Source organism: Palaemon carinicauda, chromosome 6, assembly GCF_036898095.1.
Source record: "Palaemon carinicauda isolate YSFRI2023 chromosome 6, ASM3689809v2, whole genome shotgun sequence".
NCBI lineage: Eukaryota > Metazoa > Arthropoda > Malacostraca > Decapoda > Palaemonidae > Palaemon > Palaemon carinicauda.
Genome location: NC_090730.1, coordinates 181,936,093 through 181,961,092, shown reverse-complemented (window position 1 = coordinate 181,961,092; position 25,000 = coordinate 181,936,093). Strand labels below are relative to the sequence as shown.

The 25,000-nt window shown below is 37.9% G+C and overlaps 2 long non-coding RNA genes across 5 annotated transcripts in view; one reads left to right on the top strand and one right to left on the bottom strand.

The window, feature by feature from the left end:
- LOC137642853 (uncharacterized) overlaps nucleotides 1–25,000 on the bottom strand; it is a 233,269-nt gene that overhangs the window by 28,466 nt on the left and 179,803 nt on the right. For 2 of the 4 annotated variants that reach the window (XR_011044902.1, XR_011044903.1), the window contains exons 2-3: nucleotides 21,861–21,951; nucleotides 21,267–21,463 (exon numbers count right to left, since the gene is read on the bottom strand). This is a non-coding gene — a long non-coding RNA (uncharacterized lncRNA). Of the gene's footprint in view, nucleotides 1–18,676; nucleotides 18,801–21,266; nucleotides 21,464–21,860; nucleotides 21,952–25,000 lie in introns of those variants that run through there. The other 2 variants (XR_011044905.1, XR_011044904.1) reach the window with 2 other exon arrangements.
- LOC137642856 (uncharacterized) overlaps nucleotides 1–25,000 on the top strand; it is a 236,374-nt gene that overhangs the window by 39,545 nt on the left and 171,829 nt on the right. The window contains exons 2-4 of the long non-coding RNA XR_011044909.1: nucleotides 10,970–11,104; nucleotides 11,725–11,858; nucleotides 16,294–16,433. This is a non-coding gene — a long non-coding RNA (uncharacterized lncRNA). The remainder of the gene's footprint in view (nucleotides 1–10,969; nucleotides 11,105–11,724; nucleotides 11,859–16,293; nucleotides 16,434–25,000) is intronic.

Sequence of the window (25,000 nt, the reverse complement as noted above, 5' to 3'; positions counted from 1 at the left end):
TGTGCGTGCCAGTCGTCCTCCCAGTCCGGGACCTCTTGCAAGCTCCCAAGCCCAGGGGAGAAGCAATGTCGAAGGGCAAAAGGGTTCGGCAGGCCTTGATCGGCGCACAGAAGTATCCTCGGTGGTTGCGGGCGTGTCTTCTAGAGACCGTCACTCCCACCTGCAGACGATTGAGCCCGTCTTTTACTCGTCTGCTGAAGAGTTGTCAGGCAAGAAACGTTGGACTCAGGTCTCAAGACCACTCAAGCGCAGAGTCCAGACCTCAAGAGCTCAACCTGGCTGCAGTCATTGGATCAGCTCTGACTCGCCGCAGTCATCAGTTGAGTGCACTCCTCCTAAGAGGAGTAAGGTACTGCCGCAACAGATCTCTGCTGTTAAGGCTTTACCTCAGCAGACCTTAGTGTCTGCGGACCCCAAGTTGACTCTACTGCAGTCCATGCAGTCACAACTGGCGGTCTTGATGCGTGAGTGTCAGGCTGAGAAGGTTACACCTCCTCCTGCGATCGCTCCGCCTAACCGCAGTACTGCCTGCCAGGCGTACGATGTTGAGGCTCCTCAGGATACCTTAGCACGTTCTGAGTTGACTGTTTCCAGTGGTGTGCAGCTCCCTCCGCCTTCCTTAAGGCAACCTCAGCAATGGGAACAGGAAGCTTATTCCTTACTTCCTCCGCTTCCACTTGCAGTTCCACCAGTGAGGCAACACTCTCTTGAGGTACAACAACCTCTCCCATCCATGAGTCAGTCTCCTCAGCTCTCGCTGCAGCGACCTCAACCCTCCTCAAGGCAAGCACCTCAACACCTTAGCCTTGCGCCTCAGGAACCTCAACTCGCGAGACAATTACTGCGTTCTGCGCAGCCTCTACCTCATCGCTCCCAGCTCACACCTCAGGAACCTCAACTCGTTCCTCAGGAACCTGCTACTGCGCATCCACCAACCACACAGCAAGCGCAACTCTTGAGTTCAGACACTCATGCCAGGAGTCAGCCCCCTCCACCCATGCGCCTACCTTCTGCTACTTCTTTGGATCAGCCTTTGCAGCCTGAGCCTCAGGTGTTCCCTCAACAGAGACTTGAGGAGGAAACCACAAGTGTTTTTGTTCCAGCTCGTGCTGATTCTGCTGTTCAGCATACCTTACCGATCTCTTCGCTACACTCTGGTGATGAGGTTTCTGATGATGAGGCTGCACACCTGGATCCCTCATCAGACGTGGATGAATCCAAGTCTTCTCCGCCTCCTATTGACTTTCGTAAGGTCTTGGCTCTTTTAAGAGAGGTATACCCAGACCACTTTGTCTCTGCTATCCCCCGCTCTCCGCCATCTGAGTTTTCGCTGGGCATGCAGCCAGCTAAGTCTACGTTTACTAAGCTCGTCTTAGCAAGGTCCTCTAAGAGAGCGTTAAGGATTTTAGGGGAGTGGTTGCAGTCTAAGCAACAACTTGGAAAGACTTCCTTCATGTTTCCTCCGACTAAGCTCACCTCTGAAGCGGGCGTTTGGTATGCCACAGGAGAGGAACCAGGCTTGGGAGTACCTGCCTCTGCCCAGGCTGACTTCTCAAGTCTGGTAGACTCTCCTCGTAGAACAGCAATGAGGCGCTCTAAGGTTTGCTGGACCTTCTCAGACCTTGATCACTTTCTGAAAGGTGTTTTTAGAGCATTTGAGATGTTCAATTTCCTAGACTGGTGCCTGGGGGCCCTTAGCAAGAAGACCTCCCCTGCGGACAAGGACTCTGCCATGCTCTTGATGTCCTGCATGGATAAGGCCATTAGGGATGGATCTGGCGAGCTTGCTTCGATGTTTGTGTCAGGGGTTCTTAAGAAAAGGGAGCAGCTTTGTACCTTCCTTTCCTCCAGCATCACACCTTGTCAAAGGTCTCAACTCCTTTTCGCTCCGCTCTCGAAGTTCCTTTTTCCCGAAGAGCTTGTTAAGGACTTGTCTGCGGCCCTGATACAAAAGGACACCCATGATCTTGTGGCCTCATCGGCTCGAAAGACTAAGGTTGCTACCTCAGTCCCCAGGACTTATCGCACCCCAGTGGCTGATACCCCTGCCACGAGGTTTATTCCGCCCTTTCGTGGTAGAGCCCCCAGCCGAGGAAGCTCCCGTCCAGACTCTTCCAGGAGCAAGTCTAGGAAAGGTTCCAAGGCTTCTAAAGGAAAAAACTGCCTCTCAACATCTCCAGACAGCAGTAGGAGCCAGACTCAAGATCTTCTGGCAAGCCTGGGAAAAGAGAGGTGCAGACGCCCAGTCTGTCAGTTGGCTGAGGGAGGGTTACAGGATACCATTCTGCCGCAAACCCCCTCTGACCACATCTCCCATCAACCTCTCTCCCAACTACAAAGAAAAGGACAAGAGGCTAGCGTTGCACCAGGAGGTGTCGCTCCTTTTACAGAAGAAGGCAGTGGTTATAGTCCGGGACCATCAATCCCCGGGCTTCTACAACCGTCTTTTTCTGGTGGCCAAGAAGACAGGAGGTTGGAGACCGGTGCTGGACGTCAGCGCGCTCAATGCTTATGTCACCAAGCAGACGTTCACGATGGAGACGACGAAGTCGGTCCTAGCAGCGGTCAGGCAGGAGGACTGGATGGTCTCGTTGGACCTGAAAGATGCTTACTTTCACGTTCCTATTCATCCAGACTCCCAACCTTTCCTGAGATTCGTTTTTGGAAAGGTTGTCTACCAATTCCAAGCCCTGTGTTTTGGCCTAAGCACAGCTCCTATGGTGTTTACGCATCGGATGAGGAATATAGCAAAATTCCTCCACTTATCGGACATCAGAGCCTCCCTTTACTTAGACGACTGGCTGTTGAGAGCCTCCACGAGTCGTCGCTGTCTGGAGAATCTCAACTGGACTTTGGACTTAATCAAAGAACTGGGTCTGTTAGTCAACCTAGAAAAGTCTCAGCTCATTCCCTCCCAATCCATTGTGTACCTGGGAATGGAGATTCGGAGTCAGGATTTTCGGGCTTTTCCATCGGCCCCAAGGATAAGCCAAGCCCTAGATTGCATCATGAGCATGCTGAAGAGGAGCAGTTGCTCGGTGAGACAGTGGATGAGTCTCACAGGGACCCTTTCATCGCTGGCCCTGTTCGTCGAGCTAGGGAGACTCCACCTCCGCCCTCTTCAATTCCATCTTGCAGCTCATTGGGACAATGGTTTGACTCTCGAAGCAGTCTCTATCCCAGTCACCAAAGAGATGAAGACCACTCTCTTGTGGTGGAAGACCAATCTCCTTCTCAAGGAGGGCCTATCGTTGGCTATTCAGACCCCCAATCTTCATCTCTTCTCGGATGCATCGGACTCGGGCTGGGGCGCGACCTTGAACGGACTGGAGTGCTCGGGAACGTGGAACGAGGAACAGGGAACGCTCCACATCAACTGCAAGGAGCTTCTAGCAGTTCACTTAGCCCTGTTGAACTTCAAGTCCCTCCTGCTAGGCAAGGTGGTGGAGGTGAACTCCGACAACACCACAGCCTTGGCTTACATCTCCAAGCAAGGAGGGACCCATTCGAGGAGCCTATACGAGATCGCAAGGGACCTCCTCATTTGGTCAAGAAGTCAAAACCTCACTTTAGTCACGAGGTTCATTCAGGGCAACATGAACGTCTCAGCAGATCGCCTAAGCAGAAGGAATCAGGTCAATCCCACGGAATGGACCCTCCACAAGAGCGTGTGCAACAGACTTTGGACCTTGTGGGGTCAGCCTACCATAGATCTGTTTGCCACCTCCATGACCAGGAGACTTTCGTTGTACTGTTCCCCAGTTCCAGACCCAGCAGCAGTTCATGTGGATGCTTTTCTGCTGAACTGGTCCCATCTCGACCTTTACGCATTTCCACCGTTCAAGATAATAAACAAAGTCCTTCAGAAGTTCATCTCGCACGAAGGGACACGGCTGACGCTGGTTGCTCCCCTTTGGCCTGCAAGAGAATGGTTCACAGAGGTACTTCAATGGCTGGTCGACGTCCCCAGGACTCTCCCTCTAAGAGTGGACCTTCTACGTCAACCTCACGTAGACAGGTTGCACCCAAACCTCCACGCTCTTCGGCTGACTGCCTTCAGACTGTCGAAAGATTCGCTAGAGCTAGAGGCTTTTCGAAGGAGGCAGCCAGTGCGATTGCCAGAGCAAGGAGGGTTTCCACTCGTAGAGTCTACCAATCTAAGTGGGAAGTCTTCCGGAGCTGGTGTAGAGCCTATGCAGTATCCTCTACCAATACCTCTGTGACCCAAATAGCTGACTTCCTATTACATCTTAGGAATGAGAGATCCCTTTCAACCCCTACGATTAAAGGGTACAGGAGTATGTTGGCTTCAGTTCTCCGCCACAGAGGTTTGGACCTTTCTTCCAACAAGGACCTTCAAGACATCCTTAAGTCTTTTGAGACTTCTAAAGAGCGTCGTCTACCCACTCCAGGCTGGAATCTAGACGTAGTCTTAAGGTTCCTTATGTCACCTAGGTTCGAACCTCTCCAGTCAGCTTCCTTCAAGGACCTTACCCTCAAGACTCTTTTTCTCGTCTGCCTTGCAACAGCGAAAAGAGTCAGTGAGGTTCATGCCTTCAGCAAGAACATTGGTTTCACGACCGAATCTGCAACATGTTCTTTACAGCTCGGGTTCTTAGCTAAGAACGAACTTCCTTCACGTCCTTGGCCTAGATCGTTTGAAATACCTAGCCTCTCCAACATGGTAGGTAACGAGCTAGAGAGAGTTCTTTGCCCTGTCAGAGCTCTCAAATTTTATCTTAATAGGTCAAAACCTATTCGAGGACAGTCAGAAGCCTTATGGTGTGCCATCAAGAAACCTTCGAGGCCCATGTCCAAGAATGGGGTTTCGTATTATATAAGGCTTCTGATTAGAGAAGCCCATTCTCATTTAAAGGAGGAAGACCTTGCTTTGCTGAAGGTAAGGACCCACGAAGTAAGAGCCGTAGCTACTTCGATGGCCTTTAATAAAAACCGTTCTCTGCAGAGCATAATGGATGCAACCTATTGGAGGAGCAAGTCAGTGTTTGCATCATTTTATCTTAAAGATGTCCAGTCTCTTTACGAGAACTGCTACACCCTGGGACCATTCGTAGCAGCGAGTGCAGTAGTAGGTGAGGGCTCAGCCACTACATTCCCTTAATCCCATAACCTTTTTTTAACCTTTCTCTTGAATACTTTTATTGTTGTTTTTATGGTTGTTACGGTAGGCTAAGAAGCCTTCCGCATCCTTTTGATTTGGCGGGTGGTCAATTCATTCTTGAGAAGCGCCTGGGTTAGAGGTTGTGTAGAGGTCCTTTAGTAGGGGTTGCAGCCCTATATACTTTAGCACCTTTGAGTTGATTCAGCCTCCAAGAGGAACGCTGCGCTCAGTAAGGAAGACGAACTTAAAAAAGAGGCAGAGTAACGGTTCAAGTCGACTTCCTTACCAGGTACTTATTATTTCATTGTTATTTGAGATAACTGTTATATGAAATAGGGATACTTAGCTATCCTTTAATCTTGTACACTGGTTTTCACCCACCCCCCTGGGTGTGAATCAGCTACATGATTATCGGGTAAGTTTAATATTGAAAAATGTTATTTTTATTAGTAAAATAAATTTTTGAATATACTTACCCGATAATCATGATTTAATTGACCCTCCCTTCCTCCCCATAGAGAACCAGTGGACCGAGGAAAAATTGAGGAGGTGTCAACAAGAAGTACTGTAGTACCTGGCCACAGGTGGCGCTGGTGAGTACACCCCCTTCTGGTATTGTGATAGCTGGCGTATCCCTCCATAGAATTCTGTCGGGCAACGGAGTTGACAGCTACATGATTATCGGGTAAGTATATTCAAAAATTTATTTTATTAATAAAAATAAAATTTTTGTGAATCTACATTTAATGTTTTTTTTTCTTCTGACAAATCTTTAAATTAAACCTTTTCAGTCACTGTTTATTGTAAAATTGGTAAAATTATAGAATGGTGGGAAAATTTACAGTTTCATCCATTATGGGAAATCTATTATAATAATATATTTCCCGAGTAAAGCAAGTCTTTTGTAGTATTTCTGTAAAATATTATCTGTCGCAAATGCCTAGTTCTTTATATATCGACGATCAAACTCACGCTACTCATGTCTTCCTCCCAGATATTTTCTAAGTCTGTTGTTATTGTTGACTGTGTCTTGTATTTGCTTAAATGAGCCCTGTAACCACTATAATCCGCTGACAAACTAGTCCACTATGAAGTCTTACACGTTTGGCCAATCAGAGCGCCTGTCCACTATGACGTCATAAATGTTTGGCCAATCACAGCGCGACAATACAACAGCGCGACAATACAATATCTTCCCAGGCATTTCATTTCGTTTTTAGACATGGAGACCATAGAAAGGGCGTCATCTCATGTTGCACAAGAAGTTGAAATTCCATTTTCTTGTCCTGACTGTTTCGTAACTTACAATGAATTTGTTGAAAAACTAGTGCATTTGTGCCAGAGAGATAATTTAATTTTACAAAATCAAAATTGGCCTGCATGTCAAGGAACCTTCCCAACGGCTTTACGTTTTCCTCAAAGCAGCAACACATCTTGATGAAACAACAGTTTAAGGTAAGCTTCATTAATTTATAGAGTATACTATAATGGTGATAGTATAACGATGTATGCAGCAGTACCATCCCTTTGGATTTGGTTTGATGGATGTGTTAGGTAGTGGCTGTAAGGGGGTGGGGTGGGTCGCAGGGGCTAGGCCTAGGTAGGGGTACAGGGCCCTAGGTTAGGTGGTTGTATTAGGTTCGGTAGTATCCCAAAATTCACTGTGGCCTTAAGGGGGGGTCGCAGGGGGGGGGGGCGGAGCCCCCCCGGTAGGCCTAGGTAGGGGTACAGGGCCCCTAGGTAGGGGTACAGAGCCCCTAGGCTAGGTTAGGTGGGTTTATTAGGTTCAGTAGTGCCCTGAAAATCACTGTGGCCTTAAGGGGGGTTGCAGGGGGGGGCGGAGCCCCCCCCCCCCGGTAGGGCTAGATAGGGGTATAGGGGGAGGGGTGGTGGAAGGATAAGTATTCATTTATTGCAAATATCATTTGACGCCCACCCCCCCACCCAAAACCCCGGTTCCCACCTGGTGTCCCCCATAATTGTTGGGATGAAGTAGGGTCTTTCTGCATTCTAGAACAACTTAGTAAATCTCCAAATCGGATGGTTTGCGGTCAAAATAAACGTTAAATTCGTTGGAACTACACTATTTCTGATGCAACAAATATATTTTTATTCCAGTTTCCCCATAATGGATGAAACAGTAAATTTACCGAATGGTGCAATCAACTTTGTAGAAAATAAGACTGGTTTTTAATATATTATATGGTGTTTTAAAAGTTTTTGATAATGATTCCTGGTGAAAATCCATAGTTTTTGAGGTATTGGGTGTCGACAACCATAACTGAAAATATATGACTTTGCACTACTCTATCAATTATGTTCAAAACTCCTGAAACTATAGTGAACTTGTTTACTTGTTTATATTCAAATTAACATTCTTTAAGTTTTGTTTCCGTCAGTCATCGGAATAAAAAGTTACCGTAATTAAAACTGAATAACTGTAATGAAACGGACAAATCACTGTAGTATTTGTTTGTAATGAATGCCGGATGCATAGAAATTAGGGCTTTTCATCCCATTTTCTAGTAAGTCGTTCATATAGTTGTGTTCAACGTATTACAAATACCTTTTTACGTAATTTAGCCAACGACTTATTGGCTTCTGTTGTTGTATGCTCGCTTTGCTCGCAAATAAACATTATCTCACTGCTCCGATGTTCTGGCAAGCAGACTGCTTTGCCACACCCGTCAGTCCTATTGGTTAGTATTTTGGCGTTAATCCTCATTTATACAAACTTGAAGGTGTGAATAAACAATAAACAAAGGATTGAGATGTAGCTTACTTGTGCATATCTACTTGTATGTTAGTATGCTGAATTAACACCTAATGATTCATTGGTCTTTGTTTCCCCCATAGTTTGCTTTGTTCAAAATTTAATAGCTCATTGTTCTTATGTTCTGGCAAGCGGAACATGTTTCACTGCATGTATTTCCCTCGGTGGCTAGTATTTTTGCGTTCTTTTAATGATCTAGTTTATCTTATGGATTAATAGTTCACAGACGATTTCACATTATCTCATTGCTCCTATGCTTTGGCAAAGAGAATATTTGATGCGTGCCTTAGCTACGTCGGCTAGTATTTTTGTTATGTGTATCATGCAATCTATCAAAGTAGTTAAATTGTTTTTTGCTTTGCTTTACATTGCTTCACTCGTAATTTAATATTCTCATTGCTCCCTTGTACTGGCAGGTAGAATGTGTTTTGCTACATGCATTAGCCCTATGGGCTACTATTAAAATGTTATCCTAATAATCAAATCTATCACAAAGTTAAATGTTTTTGCTCCACCTTAGCACGCACTGCTTGCAATTTACCATTATCTCATTGCTCTTATGTTTTGGCAAGTAAAACCAGTAATAATATACAACACCACGCTCTCCATTTACTCCAAAATAATGCAATTCTGCAGTTTTCATCTTCTTGCACAGTAATTAGGTGGTTATTTAAATTCTGGGAAAGCAATAATTAGCAAGATATGTTCAGGAAGGGGGAAGGGGTTATAAAAAGAAAATAGCTCGGTTTCCTCACCAAATGACTCGGAACTGACATGTCAACAAAGTCAACGAAACACGATTCGTGATGCCAGCGTACATAAACAGAAGTTTGTGATGCCAGCGTACATTTGATATACTGTATATTCAAAATATACTTAATAAAAAATTGAGTGATTACTCAAAAGTGTCACTATTTGTAAATTGCATATTTTATGGACACTTTTGAGTAATTAATCCATTTTTAACTAAGCATATTTTGAATATACAGTATATCAAATGTGAGCTGGCAATACGGACTACTGTTTATGTACGCTGGCATCACGAATTCTGTTTGGTTCACTGTGTTGACATGTCAGTTCCAAGTCGTTTAGTGGGGAAACAGAGTTATTTTCTTTTTATAACCCCTTCCCCCTTCCACAACATATCTTGCTAATTATTGCTTAACAAGAATTTAAATAACCACCTAATTAGTGTGCAACAAGATGAAAACTGCAGGATTGTATTATTTTGGAGTAAATGGAGAGCGTGGTGTTGTAAACTATTACCACAAAAGCTTTTTTGCTAAATGTGTTAGCCCCATGGTCTAGTATTTTGGTATTTTAATGATCTAATTTATCACCTAGTTTGATATTTTTCTTCGTGGCAGCTTGCTTCACTCTTAATTTAACTTTTTCATTCCCCTATCTTCCAGCAAGTGGAACATGTTAAATTACATGCATTAGCGCCATGAGCTAGCCTTTATAATAATTTATAAGATTTTGTCTATTAATCAATTAATAGATATATGTTCCGAATTCTATCTTGCTCGGTGGAAGATGATATTAAAGAATAAATTAAATACTTAAAAGTATTATATAATTGACCGAATAAAACCACTGATGTACAGACTTACAGGCGAATGCACAATTAACAAAGGAGTTGTAGCTTGAAGTCATGCTAGTTGACCTATCCTAACTCCAAAACTTAGTTATGATAGTCGTCACCCATAAATAAAAATCCACTTTATTTATGATGTAAACATTATCTAAAATCTTAAACGATTCAATGCTTCTAAATAGTTATGCACTAGTCTGTGGGTATGGTTTTATAAAAGCCATTCCACCTCACACACTTTAAGTTTTATTGTGTCAACCAATGCTATGGTTTTCTGTAAATAGTGGGAGGTTAGATGTATGGAACCATACATTCAGCTGTTAAATTGTCGTATGGCCATGAATCTTTATACATTGAGTAAACGGAGGGGGTTATAACTGCAGTATCGTGTATGTGGTTTTCCATAATTGCATTTAAGGGCATTTCTTTAAAAGAAAAATGTTAAGGAGGATCAAATTCTCCTCTTTATAAATCGTTTCCTTCCAACGTCTTTTTGGTAAGGTTCTGTTACCCATAACCATGACTGGATATTACAGACTTTGTGTAACTGGAGGTTTTAATGTGTTCTGAAGTTTTAGAAAATGACTCTTAGTCCTTTACTACCGCTAGAGAGTTATGGGGTCTTTTGACTGGCCAGACAGTACTACATTGGATCCTCCTCTCTAGTTACGGTTCATTTTCCCTTTGCCTACATACACACTGAATAGTCTGGCATATTCTTTACATATTCTCCTCTATCCTCATACACCTGACAACACAGATTACCAAACAATTTTTCATCACCCAAGGGGTTACTGCACTGTAATTGTTCAGTGGCCACTTTCCTCTTGGTAAGGGTAGAAGAGACTCTTTAGCTATGGTAAGCAGCTCTTCTAGGAGAAGGACACTCCAAAATCAAACCACTGTTCTCTAGTCTTGGGTAGTGCCATAGCCTCTGTACCATGGCCTTTCACTGTCTTGGGTTAGAGTTCTCTTGCTTGAGGGTACACTCGAGCACACTCCCCTATCTTATTTCTCTTCCTCTTGTTTTGTTAAAGTTTTTATAGTTTATATAGGAGATATTTATCGTTGTTACTCTTCTTAGAATATTTTATTTTCCTTTTTTCCTTTCCTCACTGAGCCATTTTCCCTGTTGGGGCCCCTGGGCTTATAGTATACTGCTTTTCCAACTAGGGTTGTGGCTTAGTAAGTAATAATAATAATAATAATAATAATAGGTGGGCTTAGCATTTTTAGTTGCAAATGGGTGAATCTCTGTTTGGGAAACCCAAATTTTAACTGATGTAAGCTTTTATTTTGTGGCAAGTCATTACAGTTGCATATACCAAAATAAAGTTATGCACTGTGTGAAGGTACAATCTCTGTGGTGGAATGAAAAAAACAATTTATAAAATTCTTAACTCATTGTATGCTTATGTAAAATTAATTATACCAAATTTTGCACCAAAATCCTTGTTTCATGAACCCTTTTATTTTCCAGGACAAGAGGTTAGACCATCTCAACTTCCTTTTAGAAGTTACAGAATTCAACTCTCCCAACTATGGAAGGTGTACTACCAGTAGTCCCACACACAAGCAAGAGAGGAGCCGTAACTCTTGGCCGCCAAGCCTTAAGGTAAGGAATAATGTTAATGTCTGAATGTTATACTTTAATAATGATTGTATTATTGTTGAGCAGCACATCTATTACCTATTTCCAAATTGATGTGAGCTTGTCATGAATACAGGACTACTTTTTTCCATTTGCTACCAAGAGATGCCTGGTCTTGATGGCCTGTGTTATTGTCATGACTTTCCTTGAGTATTGTGCACGTCTTAGTTGCTTGTTAGAGAGTTTTACCATGTGCATTTTTTTTAAATAAAGGATATATCTCTGAACCAGGTCCTCCTTGTCATTTTCTTAGAATGTCACAATACTGGTCATAAGGGGATTTGAATATCAGTTTAGGAGATCCATATTTAGCTGATGTAGGCCTTTATCTTGCAGCAAGATTATTAAAATCTTGCGAGAGGGAGCTAAGGTTACCTTTGTTGACCATCATTCATTTATGGATCATTACAATTGCGTATACCAGAAAAGAGAAAAGTTTTGGCTAGACGTGAAAGCTCAATCTCTGAAGTGGAATGAAAAATCAATGATTTATATACTTCTTAACTCCTCATATGTTTATGTAAACTTAATTATAATAGATTTTGCACCAAAACATGTGTTTTATGAACTATTCTATTCACCAGCACAAGGCGTTGGAACACACCATCTTTCTGCCAGAAGTCACAAAATTGTACTCTTCCAAATATTGGAGGTGAACTACCAGTTATCCCATGCACCATCAACAGAGGAACTTAACTTTTGACCTCAAACCTTTAAGGTAAGTATTAATGTAAATGTGCCTAATTAAGATACATTAATAATGACTGCATTGTTGTTGGGAGCAAAACACGAATGACGTCTTGGAATATTTTTATAAACTTGCCAAGAAAACAGGAATACATTCTTTCTTCCCTTTGCAAACCCGAGTTGCCTGGTTTTAATGGCCTTTATGTCACCTAAATGAAATGCCTCAAGTATAGCTTGCCTTGGAGATGTTTACCATGCACACACATTTGTTTTAGTAGAAGCACATATGTCCGAACCAGGACTTTACTGTCCTTTTTACAAGTATCATATTCTCAGAGGTTTTGTGATGTTGAGGGAGATTTTCGGACCTGCCCTCAAAATCTAAACATTGAAGTTACTTTTCAAGTAGAGGCTTACCTTTAGCAGTGTGGCTGTGTCCAGTTCAATTATATATTTGTCATTTTTTATTTTTGCACAATATGCGGTATGAACCCCTTAAATTTTCACACGTTGGTTTTACTAGGTATCAGTAAAGTTATCAAATCCACAAAAACTCTGAATCTAATGATCAGAAAACTAAATCTAGTTAAATACAAAACCTCCAGCACTGTCAGATATAACATGAAAAGTTTCAACTACAGGGGATGTCTATGTATAATACCTCTGATTATGAAATCCAATTCCCCATTTTCTAACTGAAACGATTTAAAAACTATTTGTTTAGGTGGTCAGTCTTTGACACAGTATGTGTGAAGGCTTTTTTTTTAATTTTATATGCATCCCTTTAATGATAATGGAGAAGTGGGAATTATATTAGTCACAATATTGATTACATATAGCCTTTATGATATAAGTATCCCATATGTGTGGTGTTGAATTTTTTTAGCATGTTTCGAGCTCTGCAGTTAGGTGCCAGTCGTTATTGTATACAGTGTTCAATAATTGATAAATAGTAAACTGTTAAGTCCAATTGATACTACTAGATTTTGTTACCTGATTATCCATCAAGAGTTTTAGGCAGGGCAAAAACAGATTGTAGGAATGTCTTAGGTGTCATAACCATGAAGTAGATATCCATGATTTTAAATGTGATAATCTATAAAAAGCCTTGGTCTATCAATAGTCAAGTAAATATCAAGTATGAATTATATATCCTTTTATATTCAGGGAGCTTGATTTCAATGTAGTTTGGTTATGAATAGTCAAGTAAATATTAAGTATGAACCATATATCCTGTCATATCCAGGGAGTTTGATTTTAATGTTTGGTTATGAATAGTCAAGTAAATATTAATTATGAAGCATATATCCTTTCAGATTCAGGGTGCTTGATTTTAATGTAGTGTTTTGTTATATCATTCTCTGTTTAATAAATATAAAGCTATTTGTTTTTAAAAGGATAAAGCCAAAAACAGTAGACTACAAACAAGGTCAATGGACAATATATTGTTTAACAGGTTATAAAAATGTATATGTCCTGTTAATGCAATAATCACAGTGCAACGTGGTAAAATTTGGTAATGGCAATGATTGGGCTCTATCCTATATTATGGTTATGCAAGAACCATATATTGAATAATTGTACCCAATAACCAAAGTTAACCCTTACACTACTGCAAAATTTAAAGTTTCAGATATGGAATATATTATGAGCAAGTCTAACCAAAAGTGCCAGGCCGTACATTACCCACGTTCCCTCAGGCACTCCCTAAGCTACTTGAGCAATCATTGTTCTTGATTCTAGACTTCTAGTCTGAATCTTTTGTGCAGTAAGGTAGAGAGATAAAGGATGGGCACTCCTGTGGAGTTAGCCTGGATTCTCATATCCCAATTAGGCTCCCTGATTTGTGGTTCTTATAAGTTGGGTGAAGGATTTTGCTGTGACAAATAATTGGATGCATTGAAGGTATCATGTTATGTTGATCTTCAATTATGTTAGATTCTTTTTTTCTTTTCAAACTAGGAATCTTTAACAAGATGTTGATAAACGAGATTTATTCTATAAACAGCTTGGTGATTTTTTTAATATTTGTAAAGGCAATAGGATTATTTTCATTAGCCAGTATTTATACATAGGCTTGTCAACAGGGTACTGTAAAACACCTCTTTTGGGAAATAAGTTATTCTTATTAAGGAAAATGGCATAGTTGGTTAATTCTAGGATTTTATGATTTTTCTTTATAATGCACCGAAAAGTTTGAGGTCTTCTTTCATTTCATTTTTGTGGTGAATTTTGAACTCTCATTTCATTTTCTGGAGTATTTTGAAGAAAAACCTTAAATAGTTAACAAAATAGTGAAACAATACTTAGTACTTGAAAGAGCTTTAATAAAATTGAGATCCAGTGTATTTTTGCATATAAATGAATCGTAGATTTTTGCTTATCAGGTGATATATGTAAGCAATTCACTCCAGACTTCTGGAAAGGTAGATAAGACCACTCCTTTTTTCTCAAGGAGATCTAGTTTTCAACTTGTTTGAGAAACAAAAGTTTCTCACAGGAAGAATTTTTGATCCTACTAAATTTGGGTTGGTATATTTGTAAAATCAATGTACTTGTGTACTTTACTCTGAACTGTGCTAATCTTAAATTATCTACAAAACTTGACATGCATATAAAACAAAAAAGGGGTTTTAAACTCTGAAAATACCAGAGATAGATACAATATATGTTATTTTTACCGTTAAATAACCTCACAAGAGTGGGTTTATTGCTGTTCATAGAGATTAAGGAAGGCCAAATGACTTTCAATATTATCCCCCTAGTAAGGGTTTATCAACTCATTCATAATCTATGGTGAGCCAAATCCTCAATTTGACAACTAGACAGTTAGAAATATCAAATTGAGAAGTATATTACATTGCTGAAAGGTGTTTCAATATATTTCCAAGCTCACTCTAATTGGCAAGATCAGAAAAGTTTAAAGATTGGTAGGTTGCCAGCAAATCTATATTTCCTTAATTTATTTGATACCTTTGACAGTAAAAAGATACCACATGACATGAATCAACAGAGTAATAGTGAGGTACTTAAATTTCACACCAAATATTTGAGCCATATGTTTTTTTAACTAGCATATTTCATGTTGTATGAATTTCTGACCATTATTGTTGGTGCAAAGGTTTTTAGCCAAAATGGGCAAGTGTCATCAATGTCTTCTTGTAGTGCACTGTAAGCATTTCTTAAGGGCCTGCATCATTCTTTTGCATCAAGCAGAACTCGTTTTGTATCATTCTTCTTTACCCTAAGCCTTGCTTGCTTTCTTCCGTCTTGTTGTGGATCTTTATTTACAGTTTCTTCTATGGTCAGATCTACTGGAACTCGGACCAAATGAACTGATAGATCACAGCTGAACTGGAAAATCAATGTTCATGAAATTCTCATACACCTCTGTGTGATTAATATGTAGCCGGGACATGTGTATTAGTATATTACCAGATATCTGGCATAGTTAAACTTGTCATAGGCAAACCACCATAGAATCGTCTGGTTGATAGAGTTCAGTTGATATGGTCAGTGGCCTTTTCGTGATTCCTTGAGAAGTGTCTGCATTATGTTTTCCAAGTTAATGTAAGACTTTCAAAATAATGAGAGCTTCCTGTTTGAATGTCTTAAAATACAAGTCTTTCTCCGTACACCTGCATGATGTGAGAACATGTAGCTGTCTCAATAACCTTTTTCAATGCAGAAGGAAAATGTTATTGTTAAGGTTTCTACTGACTTGAAGGGTCTCTTTCTTGTAGCATGTATCATTTCTTCAATTTTCTTTCTAATAATAGTAAGAAGCCGTTCAAAACCATTATCTAAAGCTCTTCATGGAATAAATCATTTTGAGCAGAAAACATTTAAATTTTACTTTCTATGACACCAGGTATGGGATCATCTGTAATTATACTTGATTAAACAATATCTTTGAAACCTGTGCCCTGAGAACTTTTCCCAATGATTTCAAAACAGCACAGTATATAGTTCGTGAAACAATAAATGACAGGATTTTATCAAATTTCTTGATATTTCCACATCTGTTGTCTTTGCATAAAGGTTGTGATCAAATACAACTGTTTGGTTCACATTGCATAGCCTCAGTGATATTGATTGATTGATGAAACATCTCATAAACCCTGGAAATTTTCAGTTGAATTGGCACTTATTGTTGAAAGGTACAGAGCCTAAAACCATGAGGTACTAGGTTTTCTAGTGTTGATTATCACTCATATTTGTTATATAATACTATATTAAAGATACTTAGGTTGATTTGTCACTTAAGAGACACTCAAGTTTTGTGAAAGAATATAAGTTATTTATTGAATATTGTACAATATAAAATTCTTAAATGTACAAGTTGTATTGCCTCTGCAAATTTAAGACTACAGAAGTGCATCAAATTCCTTTATTGAATGTTTTAACTGTTAAACTTATTCAGTACTTGGATTCTTATTGTATTTCTAAATATTTTTTTTTTTCAGATATGCATTCTTGGTAATTGAATTTATGAGATCTGGATCATGGCGTTTCGTTTTGGATCAGAAACCAAAAACCTATCATTTGATTATACTATCGCTTTCCTCGATCAAATTGCAATGCTATCTCAAGTTGTATAAAACAGGTATTTATTTTTCTATTCATAATTACCATATCTGTGAATAGTTAGTTGTACACTCACCTAATTTGGACAGTTTAGGCAAAAATTTGGTATGAACTCCCTTTAAGGATGTTAATCTATGAAGTACTTAAGCCAATTAGACTATAAATACAGTTCATTATAGAGGAGACTTTTTTTAGTTTTTATTAAACTTCTCCAAACTTTCACAAATTGGTAGCCAAAAGGTTATGTTTTGGAGCCTTGTGACAGATTTGGGTCACAAAAGTTATAGCAATTATTTTTTTCAAAATCAAAATTATTTTCAGTAAAAAATTTGAGGATAAATTTGTTAATCGGAGCTGACATATTAAAGACACTATCTCTGTAAGAAAGACAGTGAACTTATGTATTCTGATGAAGTTTTAGGTAAATTATGTCTGAATTCGTTGTTTGTAGTCTTAGATATTAAAAACTTTTATGAGTAGGAAAGTTTTAATTTTTTTTTTGTTTTTATGGCCCTTAGTGCACTAGGTTCACATAGCTCTTGATCGGTTCTTGCCAAAATATCCCAAGCTTTAGTCTACTTGTTTCATATAATATTTTCTATACAAATGATAATAGTATCAGAAGTGTAAGTTGTCAAACGTTGCTATATGTTAGTGAGATAGATCTGTATTTGCCATATTTGCTACAAGTAGCTATTAAAAATTGTTGACGGAATGTTCATAGCAATTTCAATTGAATTTCAGGTGAATGTTGATTTCCGTTTTCTAATTATATACTAGTGCTCTTTTATAAAATAGTAAGGATACCTTTTAACTACGATGACTGTTTTTATACCTTCGTTGGTGTGAAAAATGTTTTAGTAATGATGGGTTTTCAAAATTTGATTTAGTACTATGCAGTTCATTTTATTTAAGTAAAGCTATGCTACTGAATGACTCGAGTCAACAATTATATTATTTTGTGCATTCTGAAGTTTTCAAGAGTAAAACAAGCTCATAGTACCTGTACTATTAAGTCAAACAGGTTTATTAAATATGCCTTGGCAACTAAATCTTATAATTTTGGTTCTATCTAAATTGTAAAGCATTGGACTTTGTCATTTTTTTAATATATTTTTCTAATCTTTTTCAGAAATAAAATGAACGTAAGCCATCTCTTTAGTTTGCGAAGCTGATAATCTGGGAAGGGAAATATAAACTTCAACAGCACAGGTGCTAAGCTGAAATCCTGTAACTGCAAGAGCCATTGCTCAAATTTGTGTAGACCTGCTCCTGAGATGGGAGAATCTAGTTGAACAGACATCCTGTGACCGCCGAGGGTTTGGTTTGAATGACAAGCTGCTGTCCAGTCTAGAAGAATAATAAGCTGGAGTTTCTCTCACACAAGAACATCTAAGCCCACGTTATCTACTGAGAACACAAGACATCTGCATGACTGGAGTAGAGTATTTTGACTATGGCAAAAAAGCTGGCAAAAAAGCGGGCAAAAGTGACTTGGCTGAAGGAAGTGTGAAGCAGAACAATGGACAGAAGCTGGGGAATGATCACAATAGGGAAAAGTGAATATTAGAAGAGGAGTAAGAAGAGCTTTTAACAGAAGGATTGCGTACGTAAAAATGTATATTCAAGAAAGGATCATAAATTATAAAAATATACGTAATAGAAATGAACCTTTTTAATTTCACTTAATGTATTTATACATTGATTTTAATCTTTGGAATGTGGTGAAGCCTACTGCTTCGAAAGTTTCCTTCTCGCTTAGACATGTCTAATGTTGATGCAGAGATCACAGCATCACACGCAGCTAATGATGATGCAGAGATCACAGCATCACACGCAATATATTTTCTGTGATGCTATTTTCTGGCCTGCTGCTTAAGTTTTCTTCTCTGTCACTTTGGCATCACTGAACAATATGCTTTCCACCACCTTTACGATCTCTGAGAGACTGCATCTTCTCTCTCTCACTAAACGCTGCGTCTCTCCTCAACACTGCGTCTCAATCTTTCTCTGCTTCAACTCTGCCCCTCAACACTGTCTCAATCTCTCGCTGCGTCTAGATCTCTCTCTGCTTAAGGGCTGCGTCTATCTCTCTCTGCCTCAACGCTGCGTCTCTCAATCCCTCACATAATCTGTGCTGCTTCTCGATATCTCTGCATCACCGCTGTCTCAATCTTTCTCTGCATTACCTGTGCGTCTCTCTACCTCTGGTATGATGTCATTAGATTAAATCTAGTGACAGGTTTATGTTGCTTTAATTACAAGATTGAATCTACACTTGTGTGCAACATTTTTTATCAGCTTTGAGGTGCGCTACAATCTCTCCAGGCTTCTGTTACAGGGATAATTCTTCCATTTCATTTGACCTGGTTTTAATTTTATCATCCTGCAAAATAGAGAAAACAAAATAGAGAAAACAAATATAAAAACTAAAATATTTGCAGAAAACTTTACAGTTAGTGAAGCAAGATGTGTAGCGTTTCTATATTTCTAGAATTATGATGAAAAACTATAAGGTATGATGACAAGTAAACACATTATCGGAGTGGAAACACCTTGGAAATAGCAAGGTAAAAAAAAAATCTGTTACCTTAAAACCAAATTCATTAAAGAACCATAGTTTTATTATACAGTAACACTATTATTTCCAACTGCCAATATTAACTCATAGAAGAATATAACTAAGCAAAAATCTATACATCAGCATTAGGTGTAAAGTTAATAAAAACAAACAGGCTAATGAAACCACCAAGGTGAACTAGTTAAAATACCACTTAAATACCGCATCACCTAATAAATGTTTCAAGAAAATTTATATCCCCCCCTATAGTGACTTCAGGTTTAAAAACCTTGCAGATTTACTATTAAAATTCAGATTAAACAGCATATCCACAAGGGAAGCCAAAATCCCATTAACATTGAAAATGAACTTAAACAGTTTTATATCACCAGTTCTATCGTCTATATATAACTAGCATAAATTTCTACAAGGTTAGTTTTGCATGATCATAGATTATCTTATGAAAATATTTATTATACAAACTTATTTCAGATGGTCTTTATAAAAGGTTGCCTCTTTTTTCCACTCAGAGTTCATAGTTATGCCATTTCAATCACTAAAATATTACATATCAATCCCTATGATTTAATCTATCAACTACGAAATTAAGCCCTTTTGATCACTGAGAATATATGAGCTATCAACTAACTAAAGACATTAAGACAGATCACGCCAAGTTAAAATTTATCTATTAAAATAAAATTACCTTTTGATCACTCAAAACTACTGAAAGCTTGATACATCAAATGAATACTGAACATCAACAGCATATCTAATGAACTTTCAATCACCACTAATTTAGCAACTAATATACAGTTTCCCTCCCAGGATTGAATTTATCAATCAATTTCATATATTGAAGGTTGAATCTATTAATTATATTTTTCTATTAAGTTCCAAAAGAACTTCTCCATTAAGCTCCTAAATGGATTGGATCTACAGATAAACCTTTAGGTGACCAGCATCTGTCCATTACTATCTAATAAAAGAAAAACTTACTATAAGAAAGCAACCATTAAGTTAAAACTTTAAGATCAGCGAGGTTTTTATGGCTTCAAACCCTAGAAAAATGGGAATATCTACAGAATAAATCATGCTCGAGTGTATTGACAAAACTTACTGTAAGGTATGTTAGTTTTATGGGAAAAGTTTGCGATCCATAGAATTTCATAATTTACTCTACTAAATTCTATTTGGTTTAGCTAATTATTTGGTTCAAACTGCTTTTTCATAAAAACCGTGGTATGATAAAATGAGCCCATGAATGAAATAATCCCCACAACTGCAAGGCTGTATATTTATGGTGCAAGATTTTAATAGAAAAATATATGTAGATTCAATCCTAAATAAATTAGTTTAGTTACTATTTGGATCATGTATAATCGATAAAAAAAAACCTAGCCTAAGTAGAACCATAACATTAATAGCGAATAGATTTAACCAGTTGCACTACCAACAGGTTGGTTTGATAGCTTGTTTACCCAGTTTTGTTAAAAGTCTTAGCATTTTTATTTACAATGCAAATTCATTACGTAGATTATGTATTTAACCTTGTAACTTAATTCATCCCAGCTATTTAGGGTATATTGAAGGAAGCATAAATCTATTACTTTGATAAAAAAAGATGATTTTCCAATACAAAAATCTACAACAGAAAAATTCCTCTAAAGACCCCATATATATGTAATATTATCCTCCCTTCAGAACATTAACTTTAAGCAAAAATAGTTTACAGTCATTTTATCAGGATATCTGCAATGTTGTTTGCTAATCCTTCTCTGCTCTGCTCAAGCTTTCAAGAATTTTCTTACTTTAATATAAGTTTACTTCAAGGCCCGAAACCATATTTAAGTGTGTTTAATTATTCAACCGTAATTAATTTTTTCATTTTTTTTTATCTAAGACTCAATATATGTAGAATTATTTGTCTATTCGTAGTCTTAATTTTAACCTTGCAGGTTGCTGTATTGTAAAATTGATGTACATTTTACCTAAAGCATTCGACCCAAAGATCTAGGTACCATGTTTAGCACTAGCTTCAAAAATAGAAACTAAATCCATATCTTTTTTTACTTCAAATCTCTTTTCGAGTAAGCCAGTACACCGATACAATTTTTAATTATAAAAATAGTCATATAATGCATGCACTATTATAAAATACAGACTAAAGAATAAGCCAAACAACTATTAATATTAAAATCAAAGGTTTAGTTCAGTCTTCAGTTTAATTTACCCATCACCAGTATGGTTTGAATACAGTAAAAAATTAAGGTTAAAGAAGAGAAGACACCTAATTTATAGTTTTAGTTTAATCGTGCTAAGATACAGGTCAACCGTGAATTTCTTACTTCACTTTAAGAGTATAATGTGTTTGACAAGCCGTTAACATGATTTAATTGGTCATTAATTTTGATAGATGCCAGCTCCTCGTAAAGGATGTCCAGTACATTATTCTGATGTAGTTCAACTAAGTCACATGCTCCAAAAATCTGAAATTATGAAGAATAGAATTTCACCAAAATATATTCAAGTACTTTAGGCATTTAATTAAAATAGATTAGGAATGAGGGTAATTTGCAGATTGTGACTTTTCTTTGATGATCTGGCAACTCTTAGATTCAAAATATCAGAAGATATAATTGTTGGAACTTTAATACTTTGAACTAATGCTTTAAAACGAGTACTATAGACTTCACAAGAACTATAGGCTTAATATGTCTTAAAAGTTTACTTCTGTATAGAAGGAAAAAAAAATGTCTTGAAAAATCAAAATGGTGTTTTCAAATCTTGCATAGAAGAGTTCATACATATACATGAATTTAACTACGATGCATGTAAACTTATTTTAATATGGAAGACCAAATTAGAAAACAATAGATGACTTACCTTTTACTAGATATTCACCTACAATAGTTGAGGCTGGTTTGGTTAGCATTCTTGATCATCCATTATTTTTCCTCATGTCAGTACTGCAATTCTGTAAATAAAGACAACCCCTTTAATAACTCCAATGCAACCAAAAATATTTTTTTTTTACTTCTGTCTAGTTCACTTCAACAGAAGAACTAGGAATAAACACCACGAGTAGAGCCAAGATAAAATCAAAATCTAAATATTCGTTTAATTAAAGATTTAGTTCATTGAGAATTCTGGCCTTTCTGAATTGTGGTTAATTTAAAAGAGACAGTAAACTATCAAAATATCTAGAATATCATACAAGCTTATGTTAGCAGCTAAAGAGTAGCCATTACTCATTCACATCAAGTAAGAGAATCTTTATGAAGTTTAACAACCTTGATTCACGGTATATTAATAATGTTTCTCATTTTCATCAAACCTACAGTGTTGAATTAATAGAAAAAAATGCCAGTTCAGCCTACATACAATCCTTAAAGCTTCCACAAGAAGTGTGTTACTGCTTCTCTCTTTAGTCCTACTTCAGAATTTCCTTAGGCATCTTCGCCATTCACCTCTGCATTATTTAACAGTACTATCTATCCCCATTTAATGACAAAATGCAACAATCTCTATGTCAAACCTGAATCAACTTATTCACCGAGAGGACAGGACAGGATTGCAATTATCTACAGACTTATTGTGATAGGGCCCGGCCCATGCTGCTACCAATTTAAATATTTTAAATGTTGCTCCAGCGAGCAATTCCAACAAACACGATAGTTTTGTCCCTATGGCAAAACTGGCAACTTAATCGTGGGTTATAGAAGTCCACGGGAGGTATACAACAGTGGTGGCTTAGAATCCCTGGCACTAGTCAATGCAGAGACTAAAGGAACATTGCACAAGAATACACTTTACTCTTCTTTTAAAGCACAACCCGAGGCTCGGCAAGCATTAAGAATCAAGGTCTGAGAGACCAACAATGATGACTAGGAGAGAATCCATAAGGATTGCTTGATCATGAACACCACTTGAGAACACTATCACGGGGCATGTGGTAGGCACACTGCTAGTCGCCCGCAACGCAAAAAGGGCTATTACAACAGTGCAGAGGGATTAATGTTTCAGGACAGCCTGACAGGGGCCGGGTAACAGGCACACAAGAAGGCATGACACTTTAAAACTGGGTCAGGGATGATGTAAAGGTTACTTCCCGTGCAGCACTTCAGGCTATGGAGTAAACGTACGTCTAACTCCATATGTGACAACGTGCGCTAAGGCTTTCCTTGCTGGCCCCGGCATCACAGGATAAAGCATTTGAAGTAGTTTGTGCTAAAGGCTGGGTGGGGATACTAATGGGAACATACAGTCAATGACAAGGACACTGGTATCAGATTATAGTATGCAATCCTACGTTTCTTACATCCCTCAATAAGTCTTTACTTAGGGATGAATCTTTGCTCGTAATTAAGCATTCTTGGAACATTAATTATCTTATATAATTACTTTGCCATAGCTCTTTTCATAATATGAATATTCTTGGAACACTAACTCATCACATTCTTTAAGCCTACTCAGGCAGAGATTGCTTTGCTCTTAATCTACACATTCTAATTCATCACATTCCTCGATGAGTCTTTGCTCTGCCAAGGCTTTCTTTGAAAGTACCCTAAATAGTCTTTGAACACTGATCTGAAAAGAGAAAACAGCTGCAACGCCAATCATGTGGAGGATTTTCTCCAATATCTGACTTGATAAGCAACACCTACACAGTTAATTTAATCAAACACGAAATACACAAATTTACAATAAATACCAGGCAGGAGACAACCTCAGTCATGATGGAACCATTGGCAAGAGAAAGGGTTGTCATTCAACATCCTGCAACTAATGCACACATACTTAAGGACTTTAATTGGTTGGCAATTTCTTTATTTGATATCTCAAATAATCCATCTACTTCATTTGTTCAAAATTTGATTCTATATCTCACAAACGATCACGAATGACTCTTCCAATATACTTAATTAGTCTCAAAAGTTGAGTAATTATGTGAAACTATGGTTAGTGTTCAAAATTCAGTCATGAAATGTGTGCCAAGCACCCATTAGTCAAATGCTCACATAAGGTCAGTAGGCTAGTCTTCCATATCAATTTCTGATTATATCACTTAGAACTTTATTAAATCACTAGTATCATTTTGAATCAAAATCTATGGGAAAGGATCTAAACCAGCGAGTGTGCAATTACTTCGTTGTATAATCTAATAGTTTTGTTTAATTTCAGAAAGTCAAAAAAATATTTTTAGAAATCCAAAACATTCCACTACCTCTTCATTCAAGAAAAATAGTTATGGCTACAACTAAGCTATAGTATAAATTATAGACCAAAATCTCAGGAAAACACAGTTTTAGATCGTCCTATAAGTAAAATGTTTATCAAACCTCTAACTACACCAAAATAAGTTATATTTTAAGACAGCTTTACTCTGGACATACTAGAGGAATCTTTAATCTCAATTCATTAAATACTCCTAATCGGAAAACTTGCATTATGTTACAGGACCGTCTGGAACACTTTCCCATTAAATGGATTTAAAAATACAACTAGACTAATGTGGGAAATAACTGATAATTACGTTTGACTCATAAAAGTTTAATAGTTATCGCTCTGTACCAGAATTGTGGGAAACCGATAAAGAAAACCAAAGCTAAAATTTATTTTGTAGCTAAAATATATCCCTACAAATTTTCCATAACACCCACCCAAGTTTGCAGTTCAGGAAAACTTTAAATTGAATATTTTACATAGAAATAGGAAAATTAGAGAAAGTTTAATTTTAGGCAAACTATCAACGCCAAGTAACCAATTCAATTCTAACTTCGTAACCAGTGTCTTGAATATTCCTGTTCAAAATATGAAAGCTTAGGGGGTTCCTTCCGAAGCCCCTTCAGTACAAAATTGAAAATTTTTTAATAGAAAGTTTGTTGCGAACAATAAGGCCATATTCAAAATAAACCTAATTTAGTATGCAAACTGGTTTAAGGCTAGGAGTCTTATTCGTACACTGCTTACAACATTACGAGATACATGAACATTTATTTAGAAGGGAATTATTTTGACTAAAA